Genomic DNA, 27,069 nt, shown 5'->3' on the forward strand with positions numbered 1-27,069 from the left:
GTATTGGTTACCAACTTCTGCCAGGCCTGCACCATCTTCTGCCCAACCCACAGTGGGTGGCATCCAGCATGTTCAGGGTTGATACAGATTGGTTCAGGGCCATAATTCTGTGGACTTTTTTTTCATAGATGCAGAATTTGTAGGTGATAGAAGCACCACCATCTTTCTATCCTCCTCGTCTTTGACTTCCTCCTGTGACTTTTGGTGAACAAGGTCCTCATCCACCTACAAACCCCTTTCATCTCCAGGAGGAAGGGCTGTGTGCCTGCTGCCCCTCGTCTCTGCTGTGGCTGTAGAAAGTGCTAATCCTGAGACAGCAAGTCTGCACAGTTTGGCCCAAAGCTTCCTGGCCGCACCCACATACCAGGGCAGTGCCAGCTTGCTCCCTTCTAAGGCAGCATCTATTGTTTCCATACAGTGGGCAGGGTTGGCCATTCGGCGCAAGGCCACCTGAGTGGAAAAAGCCTTTTCAAAACAGGGTGGCTTCCAAACAGTTGGCTACACTTTGTTCTTTGGCCCCTAAAGAGGAGAGAGAGAGAGTAAATGAGCGGGGTGGAGCTTCGCTAGAAGCAGACTATGGGAATTTAAAATCAACGCCAAAAATTCTTCCATCAGCTTATTAACAAAACACAATTTCTGTGGGGTTCCAAGCTCCATTCTTGGAAAAAAATCAAAGCCCACTGCAATGGGTGGCCATTATACCCAGATGGAATGGAGGAGAGAAAACACTAGAGCTTCTTCTAGTCCTCACTGACCGAGGAAAGCTGTTCTTCCCTCTGATGCCTCTGTTTTAACAGCTGTAGAATGGAGGTCAATACTAAAAATATAAAAAACTAGCTGGGCATGGTGGTGCACGCCTGTAGTCCCACCCACTTGGGAGACTGTGCTGGGAGGATCACATGAGCCTGGGAAGTCGAGGCTGCAGTGAGCTGTGATCGCACCACTGCACTCCAGCTTGGGCAACGGGAGTGAGGCGAGACCCTGTCAAAAACAAACAAACAAACAAACAAACAAAAAAACGTATATTAAATGAAAAAGACCTCTATTGTGGCACAAACTCAGGAAATTTAAAGGACACAAAGGACAAACAGAATCTCCTCAAAACTTCCAGAGCAAAAGGGCCAGAAATCAGCATTGTATCAGACCTGTTCACAGCACTGGGGGCTAGAAAACCAATGTCTGAGCCAGTCAGGAATTCCATAACCAGTGAAATGATCAATGAAATATGGGAAAATTAAAAACCTAAAAAAAATGACCTTTGTCAGAAAACTGAAGGATGTGTACACACACATACACACACACACACTGACTGTGTGCGGGGTCTGAAAATGCCAAGGGGAATGTTACAGTTCTATAAGGTTTAGGAATTAATTGTTAAGTATATCATGATTTAAATTTTAAATGATAAAATGTTTCATTTCAGAGTTTATAAAAAGGTTTAAAAAGAAATCTAAAACTATGTAGTTATGATATCAACAGTATCTATATAATTATCAAAACCAATTCTTGAGTTAACAGAAAACTATGTTATAACTAAATTGTGAAGGCGAATGGAGTAATATGTGTACAGGTGGTAGTGGAGTTAAAGCTAAATTCTCATTTCCCATAGTAGAAAAATTCAAAAAATTCAAAAAATAAAGTCAAAATGAAGACATAGAGGTATGAGCATTTTAAAATGTAAGTAACAGAATCATTTATCCGAAGAAACAGATAAATGATTTGAAAGCAGCTGCCTGCGGGAGAACAGAGTAGGACAGAGAACAGCTGTTTGCTGTGGGACTCAGTGCCCTCTTACTTGTTAATCTATGAATATATATTACATTGACAGAAATCAAAGTTTAAAGAACGAGACAACTCAAATGCCAGTCGAACCTGTAAGTGGATAAACAAAATATTGTCTATCCAAATAATGGAATATTATTCAGTCATAAAAAGGAATGAAGTACTGATACACACTACAACATGGATGAACCTTGAAAACATCATGCTAAGTGAAAGAAGCCAGTCAGAAAAGGCTGGTACCTTCTATCATGTATCATCCCTATTGTATGTATGTATCATGTATCATACCTATTGTATGATTCCATTTACATGCAATGTCCAGACTATGTAAGTCTATAGAAAGCAGATTTTGCCAGGAGCTGGGAGGAGGAATAAATGAGGAATGTCTACTTAATGGGTACAGGTTTCTTCTTGGGGTGATAAAAATGTTGTAGAGTTAGAGAGTGGTGATGGTCACACAACACTGTGAACGTACTAAGGCCGCTGAATTGTATTCTTTAAGATGGTTAAAATGGTAAAAATGGTAAATTTTGTTATGTGAAATTTTACCTCAATACTAAAGAACACTGTATAGTGGATTTTGTATGGCTAGTACACAGATTCCATTGTAGTTTCAGTTAAGTAAGAGTCGTTTACAAAGTCTCCGCGCTATACATTCTGCTTTAGTTAACACGAAAGAGTGAAGAAATGTATGCCTTTGATGATTCATTATTTCCATAGTATCTGAGGAGCTGTCATCATTCTGAATAGCTAAGATTTTAGGCACAACAGACATAAATGAATTATAAAGTAACCTCAAAATAGAATATCTTATCATTTACAATACAGAAATAATTCGTGCTGCAGTTCTTTAGTAAACATCTTCCTTTCTTGTCATCTCTTTCGGAAATGGAGAAGAGAAAACTTAAATTCAGAGATCTGGGTAGTAATGTCTTGTGAATGAGCTTACACTATGTTTGGCTTCACTTTTTTCCAATTAGATTTCATTTCTCTCTCCTTTGGCACCCCTTCATTCTGCAATGTATTTTATTGTCCTTTTTTTTTTTTATTTATTTGTCAACTGTTGAAACAGGTGAGTTGGCTACAAAGAAGAGCTTAGTCACTCAGAGTCAACTAAGCAGCAAACCCTGGCCACCAAGACTTGAACTCTTGTTCAGCTTCAAATTTGTTCTTGTTTTTTTTTTTTTTTTCTTATTTGTTTGGGTTTTTTGTTAGGTCACCAAGAAGAGTTTTAAAACCCTGTCTCACTAAATGGCTTTTTTAGATCTATACAAAGCTAGTTTTTTCTCATAAGTATGTGTTATTTTCTCATAATGATTTTTCTCGTTGTTATATCATATTAAAAAAATTCAGGCCGGGTGCAATGGCTCACGCCTGGAATCCCAGCACTTTGGGAGGCTGAGGTGGGCAGATCATGAGGTGAAGAGATCGAGACCATCCTGGCCAACATGGTGAAACCCCATCTCTACTGAAAATACAAAAATTAGCTGGGCGCGGTGGCGTACGTCTGTAGTCCCAGCTACTCGGGAGGCCGAGGCAGGAGAATCGCTTGAACCCAGGAGGTGGAGGTTGCAGTGAGCTGAGATTGCGCCACTGCACTCCAACCTGGCAACAGAGCGAGACTCCGTCTCAGGAAAAAAAAAAAAAAAAAAAAAAAAAAATTCACCCAGGAGGGTAGATGTAGTAAGTAGGAGGGACTTTTTTCTCTAGGCAGTACCACTTATTCTTTTCCTGAGAATGTTAGTTTTATATGGATTGTCGTTAAGCATCACTTGGAAAAGCTACAAATAATGCAGCTAAATGTTTAAGCAATTAGGAAATAGAAATGTTTAAATACAGAGTTTTGTACTGCAAAGTGTTTAAAAGTATTAAAAGACTGTATTACACAACTTTGTTGTAAAATTCTAGTAATATAAATTGATACTAAAGAAAACAAACCCAGAAAGATCAAGTGACTTGGTTCACACAGCACAGGAATTAACAAGGAAATTAGTATTCTTTGTTGAATATTTCCCATTTGAATAGTTACAGGAAAATTAAGTATTTGCATATTATATACAAATTAATGTGTATTGACATCATAGTGGAAAAGAATGATTTGTAAATCTGGAGCAATATTTGATATACTTACTAATAAGTTAAAATTAAAAGTTTCAGTTTATTAAAATATTGTTGCTTTTTAGTAAGGTATATTTGATTTTTAAAAAGCATTTTTGACTGGTTAGGGTCTTACTATTTTTTTGTTTGTTCTACTTTCCCCCAGTAATTTCACATAATAGCAGTTTTTGAGTTAAATTACCGTAACTATTATTTTTCCAGTTATAAACAAGACCACCTAACTAAAGACTTTGCTAATGTTCCTTTATTGTCTGTAGAGGGAGCTCCCACATTTTAGCAAATCTATGTGTATATTTCTTCTGTCTTTCCTTACACACAGAGAGGTGTATGTGCAATACGATATCTATTAGGCTATTAAAAATATGACACCAATCCTGAAATAGCAAAAGGACATTAGTGGAAAAACTAGAGAGAGATGAATAAAGAGTGAAATTTAGTTAACAGTAATGTACCAATGTTGATTTCTTAGTATTAAAAAATAGCCTGGGCGGCAGGGTGCGATGGCTAACGCCTGTAATCCCAGCACTTTGGGAGGCCGACAGGGTGGATCACCTGATGTCAGGAGTTCAAAACCAGCCTGGCCAACATGGTGAAACCCTGTCTCTACTAAAAATACAAAAATTAGCCAGGCATAGTGACACACGCCTGTAGTCCCAGCTACTCGGGAGGCTGAGGCATAAGAATTGCTTGAACCTGGAAGGCAGAGGCTGCAGTGAGCTGAGATCGTACCACTGCACTCCAGCCTGAGTGACAGCGAGACTCCATCTCAAAAAAAAAAAAAAGAAAAAAAGCCTAGGCAACATAGACCCTGTCTCTATTTTATATATCTATTTATATATATATAAATATATAAAAAAAATATATATATTTAAATATATATTTATATTAAATAGAATATATTAGAAATATATTATATAAATATATATTTAAACATATGTATATATAAATATATTTAAATATCTTTATATATTTATGTATATATTTATATATTTAAATATCTTTATATATTTATGTATATATTTATATATTTTAATTAGCCATGTGTGGTGGTACATGCTGTGAACCCAGCTACTTGGGAAGCTGGGGTAGTAGGATCCCTTGAGCCAGGAGTTCAAGGCTGCAGTTAGCTATGATCACCACTATACTCCAGCCTGGGTGACAGAGCGAGACGCTGTCTCAGAAAACCCAAAACCATCGTTTTATAACATATGAACAACAGAGGAAACTAGGAGAGAAATATAAAGGAACTCTCTATGCTATCTGTGCCTTTCTTCTGTAAATCTAAAATTATCCCCCCAAAAAAAGGTTATCTAAAAAGTTAGAAAAGTTAGATACTAAAGGCAGAATGTTTGAGGCTAGACAAGGATACTGTGAACTGTATTAGCTATCTATTGCTACATAACTAACCCCAAAAGTTAGTGGCATAAAACAATAAACATTATGTCATAGTTTCTGCACGTCAGGATCCTGGGCATGGCTTAACTGGATCCTCTGGCTCAGAGTCACTCACTCATAGGCTGCCATCAAGGTTTTGGCTGGCACAGCGGTCACCTGCAAGCTCGTTGAGAGAGGACCCACCAAGGCCACTCAGGTGACTCTCAGCAGGCCTCAGGTCCTGGCGAGGTACTGGCTGAAGATATCAGTTCCTTGTGGAATGTGGGCCTCTCCACTGGGCAGTTCCCAACATGGTAGCTGGCTTTCCAGAGTACGTGCACGAGAGAGGTAAGAGGAGAGAGAGAGGAGAGAAGAGAGGAAAGAGAGGGAGAGAGAGAGCACGTCGTGAGGGAGCAAGCCTGAGAAAGAAGGCAGCAGCATCACAGTCTATTCGTAACCTAGTCTCAGAAGTGACATCCTATCACTTTTGACATATTCCATCCATTAGAAGCAAGTTACTAGGTCTAGTCCACACTCCAGGGGAAGGAATGGCACAGGGCATGAATGCCAGTAGGTGGGGATCAAGGGGACCACAATAAGGCTGCCCAGCAAGTGAACACACCCATTTACACCATCTCCCACACTGAAAAGAGCAGTGCTGATTTAAGAGCACAGGCTCTGGAGTCACAGAGATCCGGGTTTGTGCTCCTGCTTGGAAATGTCAGTTAGACGATCTTGGATTATTTAATTCTTTTGTTTCTTCATGGCAAAATGAGAATGATGATAGTAACACTGACCTCAAAGGGCTGTTCTGAAAGTCAGACTAAATGAGCTAATTCATGCAAAATACTTACCAAGTATCGAGCACAAAATAAGAGCTCAATGATGATGATAAGCTGCTATTATCATCACCGCCACCGCCACCGCCACCTGATTTGTAATTCAAACCCTCATGTTGACTGGCCATGGCATCGCAGGCAAGTTACTTGACTTTTCTGTGCATCTATTTCCTCATGCATAAGCTGGGGAAACACTACTCCCGCTTCAGAGCTGTTGGGAGGGGAGGGTGGTGATCACGTGCTTGGCCCTTGGTCGCTGTAAATGATTACTTTTAAAGGGGTTCAGTCTGCTTAGCATAAATTGACTGCCCTTTTTGGTTAAGGCACATCTGTTTTTCTGTCTTTGTTTGCTCTATGAAATGAGGACAACAATCCTTAATTATTGTGCTTTTCATTGCTCTCTAGCCTATTAAACAATTCTTATTTATGGATTTAGAAGAAAAAAAACCACATGGGTAATCCATAATGGAAGATACATCAAAATCATACTTATGGTCTTAGAAATGTTCTTTGAAGCAGGATTATTTTCTTCAATTTTATTTTGGTCATCATTGGAAGTAGTTTTTATTCCTCATGCACATGGCAAATGAAAATGGAGAGAAACTATGAAAAGTGGAGGCTGCAGCCTAGAAGGAAGATTTGCCATAGACACCTACATAAAGGATAGCTCGCGTGGTATGTAAGAACGGAGTATACACAGCATGTCTTGTTCTTGTCTGCCATCCCTCCTAGGAGCAAGGATTTTCCAGCCTCGCAGAGAAGCCTAGTAGGTAATCAGTCATCAGAGTGTAACGTGCGAAGTGCCATCGGGCTCTGACGGGGCAGAGAAGAAAGCCCTTGCCAGGGATCTAAGCCTTGATGCGGAAGGCAGAGGAAGGCTTCCTAGACGAGTTCACACCTGAGCCAGGGGCTGCAGGCTGGAGGTCCCTAGCGGACAGTCCCTAGGGGCTGGAGGTCCCTAGCTGACAAGGAGGAGGAGGAGAGGGGAGATGTGGGCAGAGGAAACAGCACAGACACAGGCTGAGAAATGCCAAGATACCTGAGTGTTCTCAGCAGCAAGCAGCTGGGTGAGCACAGAATGCAGGCCCCAGGAAGCACAGCCAGAAGATGGTGACACAGGTAGGCGTGGGGTCACGAAGGGTCTGGTACTTGGTTGACGTAAGAGTTCAACTAAAAGTGAGGGACAAGGAGCAAGGTCATGTGGTTAAACTATTTTTATTTTTATTTTTTAAAGAGATAGGATCTTGGTCTGTCATCCAGGCTGGAGTGCAGTGATGCAATCATGGCTCACTGCAGCCTCAACCTCTTGGGCTCAAGCAACCTCCTGCCCCAGCCTCCTGAATAGCTGGGATTACAGGCACCAGCCACCGCACCCAGCTCACGTGTGTATTTTACAAAGATTAACTGGTGGCTACAGCAAAGCTAGACTAATGGTGAGGGGTGTCTAGGAGACAGAAAGCTGTCTAGGAGGAGCAGAGAAAGGGATGGATTCTAAAGAGATAATTGAGAGAGAATAGCAACAAGTTGTGCTGAGTGTGGATGTGGGTAAGGGAGAGGGAAGAGGTCACAGACCTCAGGTATTCACAGCTTTCACCATGGGGCAGAGCAAGGAGAGCTGGCTTTGGGGAGAAGGCAATGTGGATGGCTTTGGCTATATGCCTAGTGTTCCATTATTGGAACACTAAGCCTGTGGGAGTTGTCTGTCTCCTACTGCTCAAGGTCATCGCCAAGGTCTGATGGCAAAAATTTAAAAAACTGCAACCTCAGGCATAAATAGATTAAATTGAGACAAGTTTAGAAGAGCAGGCTAAACCATTATACTCAGGAGCCACTAAAAATATAAAAAGCAAGAGGTCTCAAAAAATACCCCAGGCTAGAGCTCTAGTTTCAGGGGAATCAACATATAGGGATGTATTTGGAACCAGGGGAGTAAATAAGATTACTCAGGGAAAACAGCAAATAGGTAAGAAAGCAAAAGACAAAGAGTTTTGAGAAAATAATAACCATAGGATAGAAAAAGATGTGGTGGAATGATCCTGATTCTCGTTGGATTTGTGTGGTAGACAGAATGTTTTGACTACAAATTGCATGTGTTAGCCCCGAGGAAAAAAGGCCTCTTCCAGACAAGTGACAGGCAGGAGGGAAAAGGAGGGAGGTGGTGTGAGAGCGGGAAAGCTTAAGCAGGGTAGATACAATATTAACTCTTGTGAGGCCAGTGGCTTTTTCAGGCCAGAAGGAAAACAGAAGGACAAGGTCTGAATTCCACCAGATGCCCCCGCAGTTCTCCAGGACACCACATGGGGACCACAGGTGGGCGGTCTGCACAGTACCTGTGTTGGGAGCTGCACTCGGGGGCCCTGGAGGAGAGTGGCTGAGACGGCTCATTCTTGAGCCTTTTATTTTTTTTTATTTTTTAAATTATACATTAAGTTCTAGGGTACATGTGCTTATACCCAAAGGACTATATAAATCATGCTGCTCTAAAGAACCTTTTATTTTTGCCTCTGAGTGGACCTAAAAACTCAGTATGGTTTTCGGTCTTATGACTTCGCTTCTAGTGAGACTGTGTTAGTCCATTTTACGCTGCTATAAAGAGATACCTAAGACTGGGTAATTTATATAGGAAAGAGGTTTATTTGGCTCACAGTTTTGCAGCCGTACAAGCATGGCACTGGCACCTGCTCGGTTCCTGGTGAGGCCTCAGGATGTTTTATTCATGGTGGAAGGCAGAGAGGGAGCAGACGTGTCACATGGCGAGAGAGGGAGGAAGAAAGAGTGAGAGGAAGGAGGTGCCAGCGTTTTTAAACAACCAGCTCCCTCTAACTGAGCAGGAACTCGTTAAGTGAGGACAGCACCAAGCCATTCACGAGGGATCCGCCCCATGACTCAAACACGCCACCAGGCCCCACCCCCTATACTGGGGATCACACTTCAACATGAGATTGGAGGGAACAAATCCAAACCATATCAAAGGTATGCTCTAGGATCCTCGTTCAAGTAGAACCTGCTTTCGTTGCTTTGCCTTCTAAACTGAACCAACACATATTAGCACAGTTCTCTCTCAGCCACAGAAACTCAGTTTCTCTGGACCATTTTTCCTTATGTAAGAAAATGACCTGTTTAACCACGGAGGGAACCCTCAGCCCGGTAAGAGAGGAGAGTTGAGAGATAGCTGGTGCAGCGTCTCGTAGACAACAGAATTGACTCCCTCACTGCTCTTTTCCCATCATCTAAGCCAGTCATCCATTTTCCCCAGGAGTGTTTCTAGGTATCCATCACCGAAACAAAACCCCCAGCAATTCTGTGGAATTTTTATAAAGTATAAACCATTCATGATATGCTAATAGCAAACCATTTGTTAGTATGATACCACATGCAATTCAGGTCAATGAAACTCAACTTAGAAACTGGAAGAAGAAAAATCACCTTTGCATTATTGCTTTGCATTTGTTTTCTTAGTTCTTGTCCATGGACCCAAGGGTCACCAATACATTTCCTCTCATCAATCAGCGTCATGGTGCTCTTCCCCAATCATTATAACCGATTTCAGATGGTGCTAGAAAATTATATTGACTCTGAACACCAAAAGAAATCAGTCATCCTCTAAGGGGTCACAGGAGGACGTGAAGTTTGGGAGGGCCCAAACCTTACTAAATCCAGCATACATTGGGCCCTTTAACCCAGGCATGATGGAATGAGTCTGTACTATCCATTAAGTGCTATAGGTTTATTCCACAAAGAAGTATAAAATTCCAACAATGCGATATCCTGTACAATTACATTCATCCCTTAGTATCCTTGAGGGATTGGTTCCAGAAAGCCCCGTGGATACCAAAATCCACAGATGCTCAAGTCTCTGATAGAATATGGTGTAGTATTTGCATACAACCTACACACATCCTCCCATATACTTTAAATCGTCTCTAGATTACTTATATTTAATGCAATGCAAATGCTATGCAAATAATTGTTATACTGTATTGTTAGAGAATAATGACAAGAAGAAAGTCTGTTCACGTTCAATACAGACACAACTTATTTTTGGAAAACTTTCGATCACAGTTGGTTGGATCTGCCACTGCAGAGACCTGACTGCCATTTGTGATATATGCCACCACTGTTGGAAGGGGTGAGGAAGGGGTCAGCTACGTGAGGCAGGTTCTTACAGCCGTCCTGCTGTTGCTTTCAAATACTTCCGAGCTGTCCCACTCATTTCTTTTGCTGTTGGCAGTGCGGCGCAGCTGGTCTCCCCCAAGAACACTGATTTCAAATGGTGCTAGACAATCACTATTTAAATCTAAACCACCATATGAAACCAGCTTCCTGAAGAAGCTTTAGGATCTATTTTTTTCTTCATAATGCTCTCTTACCATAAACCCAAGACAACCTAGAAAGGAAAAGTTGAAACCTAGTTGTGAGTGAGTTACTTAATGGTCTAAACAGAGCTTTGGCAAATTTCATCTATTCATACAGTGATGCCACTGAATTTGTTATTGATGGGGGACCATGCCTGGGACTCCCCTTATTCCTGAGTTACCCAAAGGTTCAGCTTTATCATTTAGAGGCAAGGGCACATGTCAACCCCGTCACTCTTGGGTGGGAAGACAAGGAAAATCCTTTGCTTGGGTAAAGGCACGAGAAGTCAGAGGCATCCTGTGATCAAGTACCCAGGCAGGCGGAGGATGACCAGCAGTGGCGCTGGAGAACCGTCCATCGGACATGCAAATAGGACCAAGCAAGTAAGTGCTCGGTAGGAGTGGAAGAAAAATGCTTTCCTAAACCTATGATTTTCACCTGGAGATAACTTTGTTTGATCCAAAGGATTACTGAGATTTTGGGGTCTAGGGAAGAAAATAGACTAACTCAGAGGCCAAGTCACATAATGGCACTAATGAGATGCTAATGTCACTTCTGGAATGAATTCCTTAGACTGCATCTATGAGTGAGTGAGAGGTTTTTGTGAGCTTTACTTAAGACTCTCCTTCCCTCCACTCCAAAGGTAAGGCTTTGTACTCTGAGTTCTCCTTGGCAAATTATTTTTTGCAACAGTTCTTTTTCCCCCTCACAGTATAGTTCTTGATATCATCTTATTAGGTGGCCTGTTGTCATCCCTTTTTGTGTTCTAGGCATCCAAGAAGATATTTCATGTACCCAGGCCACCTAACTAAAGGGGTGTGCACTGTTTTTATAAACTGTTATAAAAAAATTTATACATTAAATTTGAAATCATTCCTAAATGCATACTATCTAAATTCAATAACTATTCCTTTTGCCATATTTTGCTTTAGTTATCTATATGTAATATAGATGTGTATTTTTTGCTGTATTGTTTGAAAGTAAATTGACAACCACCCATACATCCACTGCTCCTACTTCAGAATGTCTTTAAATAATGAGGTCATTCTATAAAATGAAGACACTCTTCTACATGACCACAAAATCTTACCATACCTAAGAAAATAAACAATTCCTTAGTACCCCCAAATATCCATTCCACATCCAACTTCTCCCACTTTCTCCAAACAAAAGGTTTTTAATAGTTTTTTCAAACCCAGATTGCATCAAGGTTGATTCACTAAGACTGGTCTCTTTTAACCTCAAAACACTACCCAACCTTTTCTTTGGCTTATCATGACATACCACCTTGTAAAAAACAGGCTCTAATTCTGGCTGTACCATTCACTTAGTCTGTTCCCTTGGTTTATATTTAAGAACTGAACTTTAGTTTCTCCTTCTGACTTTCCTCATATATCATCCTCATTTTACAATCTCGCTATGTGTATTAGAAGAACATCCAATTACCGTGTGCCTGTGGTTGATGATTCCAAGTGGGTTCAGTGCTAGTCAGTCAGGAGGTGCACTGCAGGCTGCTTACCTTCTGATTACCATAACATGCTTGTTCCTCATGGGCTTGGCCAGTTATCTCTTCATAAGGAGATCCCAGCACAAACTCATCCTTTATCATGGAGAAGCATCCACAGCACATACCTATTGCTGCTAGGCTAGTTTTTAAAAAAATCTCTGTGAATAAAGGAATAGAACACCAGGGCTATGGAGATGTGTGGCAATCATTTCATCAAAGATGTAAACAGCTTGTTGACTGCAATGAAAGGCACATACTTTGTGAAGTGACAGGCAGTGACACATTTCAAGTGGATAGTAAACTTAGGCACCAAAACTGGGAAAAGTGCCAGGACAGAAGAATCACTACAACTTTAAAATAATGGTTTCACTAATTCTGTGATTCCTTTAGGGACCCCCTGCTCCTTCTGTACATGCTAGTGTAATTCGCAGTATCAGTGACTGAAGTACAAAAGCAGCAGCCAGATTATTCTCATTAGTCACAAAACTCCAAAGTCTGCTTATTTTTGATAAATAACTCGTTGCAGTGTTTGCCTGCTGCCTAGAAGTTTTTCAAATGATTGACGCTTCAGTTATGGGGAAAATTTTTCCTGAAGATGAATTTCTTTCTTTTACTTATGTCTGATAAGATCATATACATCTCATATACCAAATACGTCACACACAGTATATATTCAACCATGACCTTAGCAGGGCCAAACAAATATGCTAAGTTTTTTACATTGTCTTTATGTATGCTTCTCAGAAATTCAGCAGAAGGCTGAGCGTGGTGGCTTGTACCTGTAATCCCAGCATTTTGGGAGGCTGAGGCAGGCAGATCACTTGAGGTCAGAAGTTTGAGACCAGCCTGGCCAACATGGTGAAACCCCATCTCTACCAAAAAAATACAAAAAAAAAAAAAAAAATTAGCCGGGCTTGGTGGCACATGCCTGTAGTGAGGCCGAGGCTGAGGCAGGAGAGTTCCTTGAACCCAGTAGGCAGATGTTGCAGTGAGCTGAGATTGTGCCATTGCACTCCAGCCTGGGCGACAGAGCAAGACTGTGTTTCAAAAAAAAAATTAGCCGGGCATGGTGGCCACGCATGCCTGCAATCCCAGCTACTCAGGAAGCCAAGGCAGGAGAATCACTTGAACCAGGGAGGCAGAGGTTGCAGTGAGCCAAGATCATGCCACTGCACTCTAGCCTGGGCGATACAATCAGACTCCCTCCCAGAATAAAAGGCTGGGCGCGGTGGCTCACGCCTGTAATCTCAGCACTTTGGGAGGCCGAGGCAGGTGGATCACGAGGTCAGGAGTTCAAAACCAGCCTGGCCAAGAAGGTAAAAACCCTGTCTCTACTAAAAATACAAAAATTAGCTGGGTGTAGTGGCAGGTGCTTGTAATCCTAGCTACTCGGGAGGCTGAGGCAGGAGAATTGCCTGAACCCGGGTGGCAGAGGTTGCAGTGAGCCAAGATTGCACCACTGGATTCCAGCCTGGGTGACAGAGTGAGACTCTGTCTCAAAAAAAAAAAAAAAAAAAAAATCAGAAGAATAAAGGTATATTATTTTGCATCTATGGGCTCTTCATATTAGCCCCGTGTGACAAGGTCATTTGGTATATCTTCCCACACTGCTTTTATGTCCTTGGGGAGAAAGTGGGGTGCTGAGTTGGCAAGTAGTGACCACACCAGGTGTGGCAAGAGCTGAGTAGTGGCAGTTGATTATTTTCTGTGACATGAAAAGCCAGCAAACTGGCTTAAGGTCACTTTCCCTGGGCTTTGAGGATTTCACAAGAAGAATTCTACCTAAGCCTGACATTTCTTTAAGGATGTAGCTTTGAAATGTTCGAGACATCAGAACACAGCAGTCCCAACTTGAGTATTGAAGCTGGAGATGCAACTGTGATGCAACAGAACACACTGTGATAGGCATCTTGAGTTGGGTCCCTGTTTTCACATGAAGCAAGAGGCTAGTTTCCTGAAAACAAGTCTGCATGAAGAGACTGGCTACCCAGTTAACAGCAAAAACCCCCATGGCTTACTAGGAAGGAGATGGAAGAAAACCAGTTGATAAATTTAAAAGGGCTCATTCATTCTCTTTCCAGGTCATGCAAACGAGAACAGAGTGAGAGCAAGTGGGATCCGCTGATTTTGTTGAGTCTTTCAGTGACTTTCAGCTGCAAGGGCAACTCTACTGAGAAGGAAAGATTTCACTCAGTAAACATTAGCATGTTTCCAACCCTCCCTAGCCTCTCATTTCCAACAATCAATGTGATTGTTCTGTATTTTTAGGCCAGGATACGGTAGGGCTGAATTTCTGTAACTCAGGATGTTCTATTTTAATCATCAGCAATTTTAAGGCATGGCAACATCTGAAAGAAAAAAAAAAAAAATGTAATGACTCTTACACACAGAACATGCACTTAAAATTGTCAAAACTCTCCATCTCCAGCATTAAAACAATCATCTTTCAAGAAGAAAATCCTTTCTCGGTGTGTCTCAGCCCACGGGCCATGAGAATGTGTCTCCATCTCAAAACCCAGTCTGTACCGTCACGCTTCTGCTGTTTCTCAGCACGCTGCCTTTCCTTGTAACTTTTTTCTTCCAAATCTGATAGTGAAGCTGGAGCCTGAGAGGTAAATTGATAAATGACACCAGGAACTCCTTGCATGGCAAAAGCTGAACAGTACAAATCCATTGTTTTCCTGGATGTGAAATGCCAGTCTGTTCCTGCATGAGCAAACTGGATTAAAGTCACTTCCCTTGGGGCCTGCGGATTTCACAAGGAGAACTGCATCTGAGCAGGACACTTCTTTAAGATGTGGCTTCAAAGTGTTTGGGACATGGGACACAATAGTCCTAAGTCGCGTATTCCAGCCGGACTATAGGTGCAGCTGGCCCTGTCCTGACGAGGGGCCACACAGCTCTAAGTCTTTCTTTGTTGCCCCACATGCCTTGAATGGATGTTTTCTTATAGGAAGTGGATGAACAAGTTAACACAGGATCTGGCTGGGCTGCTTACTAGCTATGTGATCCTGGGCAAATCATTTAATTTTTCCGAGTTTCAGTTTCCTGATCTGGAGAATGGAGATGCGAATTTCTATATTGCAGTGGTTGTTAGGGTCATATGTAATGCGTTTATAAAAACAGTGGGTCACTTTTAAAGCACTGTATGAATGTTTGGTGTCTTATCAGCTGGCTCAGAACACTGGAGTGATTTCAAGGGAAAAGGCCAAAATGAACTGGAAAATGATGGGAAGAGTACTCTGTGAAATTGTCATAGCTTCCATCTTGGGAACACAGTCCACGGCAGCCACTGCTGTGTGCTTCACATGGACTTTGTTGGCATTCACAACCGCTAACATGGTTGGTGGTAGCATCTTCGTCTTTCAGAAGATGGGCTAGAGACTTAGAAAGGGTACATGACTTCCTCTTGGTCACAGAGCTGGAGTGGCAGACCAGGACTCAAACTCCAACATGCCTGATTCCCAGCCCAGGGATTCAGCCAGCACTCTTTACTGCTCCATCCTTTACACCCTTCAGCGCATCTTCATAGGGACCTCTGAACAGTCACTGGCTCCAAGTTTCAGGGTTTCATCAGTAAGTACATGAGTAAACCGTGAAAGCCAGCTTTGGTCCTGAGGAGTAGAAGTAGCACCAAATAACTCACCAAGAGAAAGGGAGAAAAATTAGAAATTAGCACCATTTGGCTTGTACTGAATGGTCAGAAGACCTGGACCCTCCACCACACTTCTGACATGCAGTGTGACCTTAAGCCAGTCCTGTCCTTCTCTAAAGCCTCATTTTCCCACTAACCTTAAAGAAGTTCAAGTCAAAGAGCACAGTGATGAGTCCCACAGATCATGCTTCAGATTATGACAGTGTTAAAATACTGACTCCAAAATACAGCCCGACAGTTTATCTTCTCCAGTTTCCTATTTCTATGACACTGTATGGTGAGATGACCAAATGCAGACTCCAGAGCCAGAATGCCAAGCTCTGCCACCAGCTCCTCACACAACCCTGCACAAATCACTTTAACTCTCTGTGCCTCAGTCTCATCTGTAAAATGAGGTTAATAGGCCGGGTGCGGTGGCTCACACCTGTAATCCCAGCACTTTGGGAGGCTGAAATGGGTGGATCACGAGGTCAAGAGATTGAGACCATCCTGGCCAACATGGTGAAATCCCATTTCTGAAAATACAAAAATTAGCTGGGCATGGTGGCATGTGCCTGTAGTCCCAGCTACTTGGGAGACTGAGGCAGGAGAATCGCTTGAACCTAGGAGGCGGAGGTTGCAACAGTGAGCCTAAATCGCGCCACTGCATGCCTGGTGACAGAGTGAACCTCCATCTCAAAAAAAAAAAAAAAAAAAAATGGTAATAACTGGACCTAGCACATAAGGTGGTTGTGAGGATTAAATCAGGTAAATATGATGAAGCCATCTGAACCGATGTTAGCACAATGTAAATATTCAGTAAATGTTAGCTATGATAATAAAAGTAACACAATAGTTTTCCATGAGCACATTATAAACAGATATGTGGCTAAGAGATCCACCACAGCTGGTAAATGGAGAGGGTGCAGAGATCCTGCTGTCACATGCTTTGCCGTACATGGACACATTCTAGAGTAACTGACTGCGAAGCTGAAATGGCATCTCCAACTGGATTTACTGAAATACATACATTTAATATTTTCAACTGCCTTCTCCTCTTCCCATTCTAAGACCTGAATATGGGATCTGTATCCTTGTTTTTAAGCAGGAGTTCATGTTATAGACTCTTTTTGACAGTAAATTAGTAAATTGGGAGTTGGGTGGTTGAGAGAAAAAGAGTAGAGATCAAATGGTCAAAATGACCATTTAAAAAAAATTATCGGGCTTGTCAGGCATGGTGGCTCACACCTGTAATCCCAGCACTTTAAGAGGTTGAGGCAGAGAATCACTTGGCCCAAGTGTTTGAAACCAGGGCAACACAGGGAGACTCTCTGCCTCTACAAAATAAATTGTAAAAAATCAGCCAGGCGTGGTGGTGCACGCCTGTGGTCCCAGCTACTTGGGAGGCTGAGGTGGGAGGATCACTTGAGCCTGGGAGATTGAGGCCGCAGCGAGTCGTGATCACACCACTGTACTCCAGCCTGGGCAACACAGCAAAACCCTACCTCAAAAAAGAAAAAGAAAAATGTAGTGAGGAATCATCCAGGTACAAAATAAAACAAAACTCCCTTGAGGTTGACTTACAAGCAGAAGCCTCTACTTACGGAGGTGTAAAAGCAATCTGTTCACAGATATTTTCCAGGCACACAAATCCTCAGGAGGCATTTGTTCGGAAGACTTGCACCTGGAATTTAAATGACAGTGTGAGCTCCTAGGAAATCTCCTAGAGTAACAGCAGAAGAAAAAGTCAGTTGTTTTCTCGTAAGCACGTTTCTCCACCAGTGTCACCAACAGAGGCATTTTTAAAAACGAGAAATAGAAAGCACCTTCTCCTTCCTGCACACAGGTTGGGAAAGTTCCTGTACAGCGAGCAACACATGCCCCCTCATGCTGGTGCTCTCTGTGCGGGAGAAAACGCGAGGTGTGGCCGTTGCTAAGGAAACCGCTAACATGAGGCAGAGCAGCAAGGTTTGCTCAGCAAGATGTTTTAGGAAATAAAACACAGTCTAAGCCTATAGATCCAATCACAGAAGAAAGGCAGGCAAGGATCCCGCACAGGAGACGGAAGGTGGCTTCTGTTTTCACAGCTGATTCTGCAGCCTCGTGCTGTAGCAGTACAGGCTGCAGAAGGCCTGCAGAGGGGAGCGCCAGTCTGCACGGACAGTCTGTGACGGCTTCCGAATCAGGTGGAGGGCAACTGAGAAGAACGGAAACCGCCTCACATTCTCTCCTACCTGGTCTAACTTTACAGACGAAATGCATCTTTCAGCTGCATCAGAAGAGAGAAGCCAAGGTCGTAAGGTCGTCTTCATTTCTGAAAACTGATTGTTCAAGTAAATCCTTCAGTCGTCCCCCTGATGCGACCTGCTAGGGAAGCTGGGAGCGCCTTCACAGTAGCTCCAAGGGGGGATCCTTATAGGGGATTACATCTCAAAACACATTTTACCCAGCAAGAGGCTGCATGACTCAGCAGTCTGATGAAGAAAGCTCTGTCAAGTTACCAACCAATTGCAATTTCTAAGTTGATTACAGCTCCACTGAGGAACCTGAACACAGCTGAGGCCACGGAGCATTCCCCAGGCTTACTGGCCAGTGGGATGATGTGGCCCAGATGTGTGGGTCGGAGCTGAATGGTCAAGACAATGGTCTGTGATTGGCAGGTGGGCTCTTTAAGCCAGGGGCTACTGAACATGCTCTTCAGTGACTAGGAAGCTCTCAAGATGATAGTAGCACAGGAACAGGGTATGTTGGGAAGATTCTTGAGAACTGAGATTAAAATCCAAGAGGAGGTTGGCCAGTAAAAGAAATGGTCAGAAAAAGCCCTTCAATACTGTCCTACAACAGAAAAATACATCTAAAAAACCAAGCTGAGAAGCGCAGATGGGAAGGAAGAGGCACTGGGGTAAAGCAAGAATCAAACCAACCTGAAGCTACCGAACACACAGAATTCGGGAATATTTAAACACTATCATAATAGCATGTTTCCAAAATTGTCTGATTATAAAAATGAGGATAGAAACCAGTGTCAGACAAGAGCTCTTTCATTTTTTTTTTCTTGAGATAGAGAGTCTCACTCTGTCACCCAGGCTGGAGTGCAGCGGCATGATCTCAGCTCATTGTAACCTCTGCCTCCTGGGTTCAAGCGATTCTCATGCCTCAGCCTCCCAAGTAGCTGGAGTTTTAGGCGTGCGCCACTACACCCGGCTAATTTTTGTATTTTTAATACAGATGGGGTTTTGCCATGTTGGCCAGGCTGGTCTTGACCTCCTGACCTCAGGTGATCCGCCCACCTTGGCCTCCCAAAGTGCTGGGATTATAGGTGTGAGCCACCGTGCCCGGCCCTCTTTCACTTTTCAACAGTAACTGAGGTCTGTGTCAGATTGTGAGGAACCCCGGTCTGCTGCTTTCTGGAAGCTTTCAGTATTTGAAAAAGTGGCTGGGGGAGCTGCTGGGAAGCCCTTCAGTTAACCTTAAAAAGCGTGTAATAAAACCTAATTATAGAGCATGCTTCTTTCATCCCTCCGTCACTCCTCTAGATAATGTGGGGGCTTTCTAGCCACTGTCCCTGCAACCTCCGAGGATTTAGATGTATGAACATTATTTACAGATGGGAAAAACAGAGCACTTAAAGTTTTGGTCAAGAAAACTGTGCGGGTTAGTGACGGGGTTTCTCAGCTGTGAAGACCTGAGCTTGACAAATGCATTTTCAGCTTCCCAGGATACCTCTGGCTCCCCGGTGAGCACTGGAAGTCTGTCCCTTCTATAGCAGCCCTTGGCAGTTCCAATCTAGGGGCAGAAGCCAGCCTGCCACGGCAGAGGAGAGCAGCAAGTTCCAGCCCAGCCAGCGAGCACGCTGCACTGATGGGATTCCCGAGGCTCCGGCAGGAAGTCAAGGGGCAAGTGAGGACTTCCTAGGTGCTCAACAGTCACACTCTGGGGCCTGAAAGGTCTTAGAAGCTTATCTCTGTCTATCTCTGCTTAGAATCCAATCGATCAATCAATACCTTTTCCTTCTCTCTGCCTCTCCTCCTGAGCCCCAGCATATTTGAGTGAAGGAACTTACACGTACGTAGCCGTTTAAAAGCCAAGTGCTATCAAGTGAGCTCCCATTTCAAGGCACGTTTGAACTGGGAATAGGAAGACGGGCAGCAGCTTAAGCTTTGGGATCATACAGACCTGGATTCAGATTTCACTTGTTACACAGCCTTGGCAAGCTGTTCAATCCTTTTGGGGCTTTAGTTTTTGTGTGTGTGTGTGTGTGTTTAAATTTATTAAGTAGAAATGATAATGTTAACTCTCGGAGTTGTTGTGAAAACACAGCTAACTCAAATAAAACACATGATACCTAGATTTTCAACATGTTACCCCCCCCCACCACATTCCCCTGTGAGGGGATGGAACAGCTAACATTTTGGGGTAAAATTTCCAGAAGATCTATACAATCGAATTGTTAAAACTGGTGTGAAAAACTAAAATAAGATTAGGCATCAGTAAATCAAGGCTGTGGGTGGGTCTGGGGGCTCCTCTGGAGGGAAGGGCCAGACCAAGGGATGTCCCAACAAGAAGTTAGGAGTCTGGGGAAAGACAGATACGATCTGAAACTGGGACCAGGAAATTCCATTTCTGCCTACTGATTACTCATCATTGATTCACCGCGTTTACAATTTACCAGGAGGACATGGGAGCAAATTGGAGAGGTGAATCCCACTGGATTTTACAACATAAAAATAGACAATGACAGAGGGTGTCAAAGGAAACCACAGGGCACGGCAGGGGCAAACATGGGAGGCGCCGGTCCCCGTGAGCCAGACACAGGAGGGACATGTCACTTCTTCCGCGAGGGACTAACCAGCAGCAATGCTTCAGAGACACAGGTCACTTCTCGACACTCCTGGTCAAGACAGACCTCTTAAAATCATGGGTAGATATCCGCCAGCTGCCTCCTAGGAGCCTGCACTGTGCTGCACACTGCTGGAGAATACCGAGGAGGGGATGTGAAATGTCTGTCTGTGACCCAGGACCTAACTGTGGAATGGAGTCCAACTCGCAGGGACAGAGAAAGTGCTCCGGTGTGTCCTGCTGGTGGAGAGCACAGTCGTCACTGGGGACCAGATGAGCTCAGGGCAGGCTGATGGATTATTCAGTCAGGAGAGGCTTCATAGGGCCAGGGGCCTGAGCTGGGCTTTCCAGCGGGGGCAGCCTGGGCAGGAGAGAAAGGGAGAACTCCAGGGAGGGGACAGTAAAACCATGCCAGAGGTGGCAGGGGTGAAGACAGTGGGGGATGGGGCAGAGCCACAGTAGATGTCCCACCACCAGGGATCTGAGATGACAGGCCAGCAGGCGTGTGGCGGTGGAGCCCAAATGTCGATCCCCCACCCCCGCACACAGGGTGAAAGTTAGCTGGGATCAGGGATGGCAGGGGGTGAGAAGAAACGTGAATTTTATGAAGAGTAGAAGAAACAGATGTTTGTTAAGACCTAACATGTGGAAAGCACTGCTGTGGACAGGAGCGAGTGAGACCTGGGGCCAGTCTTCACGGAGTTTACAAGCCGGAGGGGATACAGCCCTGTGGACAGAAAACTGTTATTACACGGGCTAAACACTAGCATAGGGGGAATTCTAGGAGATGCAGGGACCCACAGGTATGGCACCAGACTTTGGGGTCAGAATAAGGATTCCCCACAGAGGTAGGAGCAAAAAGAAACACGATATGGTCTGTTCCTTTCAAGCTTCCCACAGGGGCCAGGAGCCCCTTTTGCAGGATGTCTTAATGAATGGGACATAAAGGTACCCATTTGTCTAGAGTGCAGTGTTGGCTGGAGACAGTGAATATATGAAATGATACCCTTAAAATGCCCTTTGGCTCAAAATGAGTCCCTTTCCCTGACCCCAACTTCAGAAGTCAAAAGGAAGAGGATCATGGCGTGGGACCCCAAATGACACTCACACTGCAGGTGAAACACTGGGGTGACTTTCCCACGCACAGCGAAGAAGGAAGACAGTTTCCATATGACTGCAAGTGCGCAGAAAATCTAGCAGGAGGAGCAGGGAAGGGAGCGCTTGCTTAGGAGGGACTCAGGAGCGTGCAAAGCCTCTATCCTGAGTCTGCTCCCTCTGTGTATGGAGACCATGAGTAAGGTACCCATCCCAAAAACAGCAGCAAGGGGAGGGTTAGGAGACATTCTCATCCAATGTGAATATAAAAATCTTAAGAAGAAAACAACACCCACTGCTTTCTGTTCCATTGTCCCAGCTTACTGTGTGATTTTCTGTTAGAACTGTACCCACAGCTTTAATTTGATGCATTTGCTGGATTATGATTTTTTTAAACAAATAAAACAGGGAAGAAAAAAAATCCAAGGTAGATTTCAGTTAAACTATCACCACAATGATTCTCCATTTCACTCCCGTGTAGGAAATGTGCATTTGTTTCTACGGAGCATGTGTAGACAGCCCTAGCTCCCTGGAAGAGAGATCTGAGGGAAGGCCATTATGGATGCATGGGGGTCTTAACACAGCGAAACTCTGCTCTTCAGTAGCTTTTTCTTTTTTTTTGAGACAGTCTCGCTCTGTCATCCAGGCTGGAGGGCAGTGGCACAATCTCAGCTCACTGTAAGCTCCGCCTCCTAGGTTCAAGTGATTCTCCTGCCTCAGCCTCCCGAGTAGCTGGACTACAGGTATGCGCCACCACACCTAGCTAATTTTTAGTAGAGATGGGATTTCACTATGTTGGCCAGGCTGGTCTCAAACTCCTGATCTCAGGTGATCCACTTGCCTGGGCCTCCCAGAGTGTTAGGATTACAGGCGTGAGCCACTGCACCCAACCAGTAGCTCTTTTTAAAATAAACTGGGCTGGGCATGATGGCTCACACCTGTAATCCCAGCACTTTGGGAGGCCAAGGCTGGAAGATCACTTGAGGCCATGAGTTTGACACTAGCCTGGGCAACAGAGCAGGACCCTGTCTCTCTACAAAAAATTTAAAAAGTAGCGGGGCGTGGTAGTGTTTGTAGTCCCAGCTACTTGGGAGGCTGAGGCAGGAGGATCACTTGAGCCCAGGAGGTTGAGGCTGCAGTGAGCCTTGATGGTGCCACAGCACTCCAGCAACGGAGCGAGACCCTGTCATACACACACACACACATAATTAAAATAAAATAAATTGCCTACTTTAAAAATAAAGACAAGGCGGAGCGCAGTGGCTCATGCCTGTAATCCTAGCACTTTGGGAAGACGAGACAGGTGGATCACTTGAGGTCAGGAGTTCGAGAACAGCCGGGCCAACACGGCGGAACCCCGTCTCTACTACAAGTACAAAAATTAGCCGAGCTGAGAGATCACACCACTGCACTCCAGTCTGGGTGATGGAGGGAGACTCTGTCTCAAAAAAATAAAAATAACAATAAGGCAATACAGGTGTTGGGGAGGAGGTCTGGGAGGTGGCTGTCATTTATCTCCAAAATCATGCTAGAAGCTAAATATAGAATCATTTTTCCTCCACACTGTGTCCATGGGCTTGGAAGAGGAAAAAATGGCACTTAGTGTTACTAGGACCAAAAGACAGCTCCTCCGACTAAAAGATCATCCTGGAGTTGCTTGACTGAATACTGATTCTTTGGGGGGAAATAACATTCTTTGGGGGGAAACACGTTTTGTAATAATCAATTAAAAAAAAAAACAAAGTGATCCATGAAGCTATTTAAACACCACCTGGAAAAATAGGATTGACTCCACAGGAGAGCTCCCTGGGTGCAGAGATCTCGGTGCAAATTGCATTTCGCTGACTTGCTTTCTCTCCTTAGACAAATGTGTGTGACAGGGCTGAGGACCTGCTCATGTCCTTTTCTGGGGATGCCACACATGGCCGGTTTCTGGCTCTCGGGGACAGTGGCTCAGGTTCAGAGGAGAACCCTTACTGGCTGTAGTGTGGTGGGCACAGCAGGGGTGGGCCGGTTCGCCTCCTGGCTTTGAAGAAATGGGTTCTCTCCTATGGCATCTGTGATCCCCAAAATCCTCAATCAAGCAGGAAGGGGGTGAGTCGATGGCTCTTCCCAAGGCCTTCTCCTCCCATGGACAGCTTCTCTGTCCGAGTTCTCTCGCCATGTCTCCCCCTTTACTCCATCCCAAGAGGCACTTGTGAGCTTCAAGGGCATCTTCTAAATATTACATTCACTCAGTGCCCCGAAGAGTACAGCATGTTCTTAGAACATTGCTCAATTCTTTCTCCTGTGGTAAGGATTCAGTTTGTTTTATTAAGAACTAGTGTGGCATAAGTTAATTCTCATCCAAAAAAAAAAAAAAAAAAAAAAAAAAGTATATCAAGTCTCTTCTTTTGGCGAATAGTAGATAGAACTGTTATTATTCTTGTTTCTGTCCCAGAGCTAACACATTCATGACACACTGGCAAAGGATGTTTTGCAAAAGCTGTCTATGGCAAATAACTGATTTGTTTCCTTTTGTAAAAACGAAGTTCTCCTTTCTGACCCAAGTCGTTTTCTAAATGATCTCAAAGGGCAAGCTGCCTCCTCCAGCAGAACGCCGAGGCCACGCTGGAACCTCCTTCCAAGGTCTGGACAGGAGCTGTGTGGTGCAGAGGAGGGAGGGCTGGGCCCAGAACCCAGAGGTCTGCCTTGGGCTGGCCTCTCTCTCCAGTCCTGTGACCTCTGGCTGACCAAAGCCTCCCTGGTTCCGTCCCTTCGTGTCTGAAATAAGCAAGCTGTATTTAATAGTTTTCCTTTTGCTCTAAAATAAGACGATTCTGAAATACGACATTAAGTGTGAGGCCGGTTTCTGCTTTGGACCTCACCGAAGGGGCTTTAGTCATAAGCCCATGTGTGGAAACTGGCCCTGCCAAAAAAGAAACATTCTGAATCATTCAAAACCATTAAGAATGTTGGCTCTGACTTCAGAAAGGCAGGATAAACAGACCCGTGCCCAGCGGGAACTCACTTACTGGATGTCTGTGTTTTTAACTCATCGGTGCCTGAGCACTTCCCAAGTTCCTTCTAATGGCTTCAATGTTTAATGCTGTCACATTTGTACTATTACCTCCACTTCATAAAGGTGGGGGGTGGGTATTTAATTTGGTGCTAAGTGCTCATTAATCTTTCTAGTGTGGTCACCAGAACTGGATTTTGCAGCCTCTATCCAGAACAGGTTAATTCTCCCACACCACACAGGTTATAAAGTAAAGAATAAAGCTCCCCCGCCCAACTTTTAAAGTCCTTTTCCCCTAAACAATACTCTAAAATCAATGAATCTAGAGATTCTTTGGACTGGAATGGGTTCCAAATCAATTGACCTCTAAGCTCCAAATGCATTTGGATTCTGCTTCTATTGATCTGAAATAATCAAGGCTACAGGAATTGGGATATGGTTCTGGTTTCTAGAATTTACCTGAAAAACTAGGACACCTTTGACCATCCATATTTCTAGGAAGCCCTCTGACTATCCATATTTCTAGGAAACCCTTTGACCATCCATATGTGGCTGCTTTTTTATACATACAGTACTCATGCAAAGTAAACAGAAAAATAAAAGAGTAAATCGCAACTTCCAGGTCACAGTTTACAGTGTATCTGGCAACTATGTGGTAGAGTTCAGTGGACCTGCCGGAGTCCTTGTGTATGCCCCAGACACAGGCATACACATGCAGAGCTCAAGAAAAGCTTCCCAAGAAAATGACAGTCGTTTTTTTTTCCTTTTTCTTTTTCTTTTTTTTTTTTTTTTAAGGACGCTTTCACGGATCTAGAACTAACTGGGCACATAATGGGTAAGGTCAAACACTGAAACTTTTTTTTTTTTTTAACTTAAAAAATTCTGGCTGGGAATGTGGTGGCTCAGGCCTGTAACCCCAGCACTTTGGGAGGCCAAGGTGGGTGGATCACCTGAGGCCAGGGGCTCAACACCAGCTTGGCCAACACGGCAAAACCCCATCTCTACTAAAAATACAGAAATTAGCCAGGCGTGGTGGTGGGCGCCTGTAATCCCAGCTACTTGGGAGGCTGAGGCAGGAGAATTGTTTGAACCCGGGAGGTGGAGGCTGCAGTGAGTCAAGATCACGCCACTGCACTCCAGCCTGGGTGACAGAGCGAGACTCTGTCTCCAGAAAAAAAAAAAAGTTAAAAATTCCGTGTTCAGAAAGCAAGAGACATGATGCTGTTTTCTCCAATTCTGAAAGCTCCCAGTGGTCACAGCATCGTTAGCCACGTGTAACATGTGCATCCAGGCAACTGAATGATTAACTGTCACCAGACTTCTCCATGGCCTTACTCGAACTGAGTAAGCTGGTAGTATTTCCTAAGAGTTGTCACTCAGTTGTGAAAACAGAGAGAGCTTTTTGTTTTTTGGAAAATCCTGATCAGCCGAAATGACCGGGTGGTCAGCCCTGCCCATCTTGTGGCTACTTAGATAAAGGCTTCTCTTCCCAGGCAAGGAGAGAGATGATGGTTAACTTACTTTTTAGACTGAAGTCATCGCTATTCACTGGTGTAATGAATAAGCTAGACTTTTTTTTAAAAAAAAAAAAAAAAACCTCCTTTCAAAAGCAACACTACATTTTTCTCTTCTCTGGAAATGAACAGAACACGTCATAATTTTTTAAACATCCATCAGTGCCCGTGAAAAATTTTTTAAAAATAATCTGAGCCTCACTTGTTCATTGCCTACAATATCAATCAATGGCTTAGATATCTCTCCATGTTATATTACCTCTCAGCGCTCTTAATTCATCAGGTCAAACAGAATCTTAAAACATCATTTAAAAGCTTCCTTCCTTCCTTTCCATGTCTCAGGGTATCTGTAATGATAATTTTGGTGTGCTGAAATCAAATGACTGACCAAGGCCCATAACTGTGATCACAGGTAAAACGTTTTTCTGCTTTGCCAAAACTCCGAATTTCCTCTGCTCTCTGTGTCAAACTGAAAGAGCCCCTCCCAGACCCAGGGGCCAGGTGGAGAGGCCACTCACACCCGCCCGGCGTGGGACTGCCTTGTGTGGCCTCACCGGGGCCCGGTTCCCGGGGCGGTGACTCAGCTCCGGAGGACCACCTGCTGCATGGGGGTTGCTGCCTAGCAGGTCATTGCCAGTCACGAGGGCAGAGAGACCCAAAGGATCAGAGAACAGCTCCGAGCAGGTCAAGGGCAGTGCCAGAAGGAAAGCCTTTGTTTACAGAAGGAAAGATCCTGCACCTTGTGGTGAGGTATTAAAGAGTAGAGGGGCTTTGCACCTGCATCCTAAGCCTCTTGGTTCACCACTAAGCCACACAGCCACAGGGAGGAAACCACTGGGAATACCATCACAGAAAATGAAGGTAGGGCCGCAGGGCACCTCCCACTCTCAAAGGGAAAAGACGGCCCTGGATCATCTTTCTAAAACACCACTTTGATGAAGTCGCCATGATTTTCTAAAGTAATAAACGGCAGCCACTACCTACAAGATAACAGAGTGCATTTGAAACCTTTC

General features: G+C 43.9%; 1 long non-coding RNA gene across 1 annotated transcript in view; it reads right to left on the reverse strand.

Annotated features, from left to right (window-relative positions):
- Positions 1 to 13,673: 13,673 nt before the first annotated feature.
- Positions 13,674 to 27,069, reverse strand: part of LOC102141559 (uncharacterized) — a 226,614-nt gene continuing 213,218 nt past the window's right edge. The window contains exons 6-7 of the long non-coding RNA XR_012432864.1: positions 17,215 to 17,294; positions 13,674 to 15,590 (exon numbers count right to left, since the gene is read on the reverse strand). This is a non-coding gene — a long non-coding RNA (uncharacterized lncRNA). The remainder of the gene's footprint in view (positions 15,591 to 17,214; positions 17,295 to 27,069) is intronic.

Source organism: Macaca fascicularis, chromosome 3 (assembly GCF_037993035.2).
Source record: "Macaca fascicularis isolate 582-1 chromosome 3, T2T-MFA8v1.1".
NCBI lineage: Eukaryota > Metazoa > Chordata > Mammalia > Primates > Cercopithecidae > Macaca > Macaca fascicularis.